General features: G+C 32.7%; 1 non-coding gene across 1 annotated transcript; it reads right to left on the reverse strand.

The window, feature by feature from the left end:
• Nucleotides 1-312: 312 nt before the first annotated feature.
• On the reverse strand, nucleotides 313-393 carry TRNAL-CAA (transfer RNA leucine (anticodon CAA)). Its single transcript has one exon. It is a non-coding gene; the product is annotated as a tRNA-Leu (tRNA).
• Between the last annotated feature and the right edge of the window lie 1,871 nt (nucleotides 394-2,264).

Below are 2,264 nucleotides of genomic sequence, written 5' to 3' on the forward strand. Positions count from 1 at the left end.
TTCGGTTGTAACTCCTGTATATTGCAAGATCTTGATATAGGTGGTATCTGGTCAATCTATGTATCGATCTTCTCAATCTGTGTCCTTAATGAAATATACCTCATAGTACGAGGGTGTATTTGGAATGGACTCCTCATTAGGTAGAGAAGATCTGATCCTACCTGTGATCCACTGTCCTATTCCAACAACGTTAACTTGTAGGTAATCGATCGTCAGAATACCTCGTATCAACAGAGAATCTATCTCAATCTATTGAGATACTCTACGAGATTTGCCATAATATTGCTCATTCAATAAGCATGAGCAATATTATGCCTTGAAGAGGACTCGAACCTCCATGCTCTTAAGCACGAGATTTTGAGTCTCGCGTGTCTACCATTTCACCATCAAGGCATCCCAAAAGGAAATTCTATTCCATTCATATATATATATATATATATATATGAAAAATATCCTGATCTATGAATGAACATATGTTAGAGATAGCGTATTCGAGTATTGATATACGATTGGTCATATAGGTTCATCATAAAAAAAATTTTATCAGGAGGAGATTTCTTATAAAACAAGATGACTGAATGAAAATCCTTTCTTTTTCAATTCAATAGAAACCTAAAGAATTGAATATGGTACAAAATAAAAAATATTTTCAAAAACTTTAACTTTTTCGGTAAAAGTGATGTCTTGGTCCGAGCAGAGGTAGGGGTAGCAGTCCTTTTCTTTCTCCTTTCCACATGTCAATAGGAACATTTATAAAAAAGAAAGATAGATATGTATTCAATCTATTTTATTAGAGAAGTAATAATTTGTAAAATTAATCGCACTTCTTCCCTTCATAAGGGGTCCATTGATGAAAAGAGACTGGAAAAAGTAAAGTTCGGACCTAATTCCTATAGTTATGGATATAAGCACAATCCATATTCCTGGAGAGTTATAAATTTGTGTATCTATGAGATCATTTACTATTTCTTGAAGCTAAATCTTTCCCCTCGATAGACCATATAGCTAGAAAGACCATAAACTAGAATGGAAGAAAAGCAAATGAAACTCTTTCAAATGATCTCAGGGTATAATTGAAAATGAAGTTTTCACTTTGTACATGTCAGATCATGAATTAGTAATTTATTTCAATCTCCGAAAGAGTAGAAAAAGTTTCTAACTTCCAAGTTTAGGAGATTTAAATAATCTCATGAATAGGATCGAACATTCCTCCATAATCTATCTCCTTTTTCCTTAAGGAAGCCTTCCCAAGAGGACTTAGATCTATCTATGATTTATGCTTTTTTCCTTTTATTTTTTCTCTTTTGTTCCAATAAAAATATTGTCTGATCTGAATGAGAATCAATTTCTAATTTATCAGAATATATAAATCCACTATATAGATAGGTAGATCTTGATCCTATTTATGAGTTAACGAAAATGTGCAAAAGCTCTATTGGCTTCTGCCATTCTATGAGTCTCTTCCTTTTTGCGTATAACATTGCCATTCCCTCTAGCAGCATCAATTAATTCGTGACTCAATTCGAAATTCATATTTCTACCTAGACGTTTTTGAGATGCCCCTAATAACCAACGAATGGCAAGTATTTTTCCTTGTGTTGATCTTATCTCAGTGGGAACTCGATAAGTCGATCCACCCACACGTCTTGCTTTTACTGTTACATTGGGAGTTACTCTACATATTGCTTGGCGTAGAATAGATAGTGGATTTTTATCTGTCTTTTGTTGAATCTTTTTTCTAGCTTGATAAAGAATTCGATAAGCCAATGATTTTTTTCCGTTTTTAAGAATACGGTTAACCACCATGTTAACTAATCGATTATGATAAATAGGATCGGATTTTGCAGTTTTTTTTTTGCAGTACTTCGTTGTGACATGAGTGTGAAAAAGGTTCAAGAATCTATTTCATAAAGGTTGAAAATCATTTATTTTTGCTTTTTTACTCCATATTGTAGGGTGGATCTCTAAAGGTATGAAATATCTCCCTCCAAACCATACATACGACTTTCGTCGAATACGACTTTCCACATTATTATATCTACATAGATGAGATATATTCTTTATGCATATAATTCTGTTTACTCACTCTCAATTGAGTATCCGTTCCCTTTCTTTTTTTTGCTATGATTGGAAATCTTGTATTTTACATATCTATACGATCAAGTCCTTAGGTTTACAAAATAGTGTATAAAAAAGTGTTTCAAATCATTTCTATTTGACTTGAACCCGTTCTAAGAAGGTCAAGGTATTTTTGAATTTTCTGT

The sequence above is a fragment of the Pinus tabuliformis genome, chromosome 1_2, assembly GCF_031772625.1.
Source record: "Pinus tabuliformis cultivar Carrire ecotype Pingquan chromosome 1_2, CPIR1, whole genome shotgun sequence".
In the NCBI taxonomy this organism is placed as follows: domain Eukaryota; kingdom Viridiplantae; phylum Streptophyta; class Pinopsida; order Pinales; family Pinaceae; genus Pinus; species Pinus tabuliformis.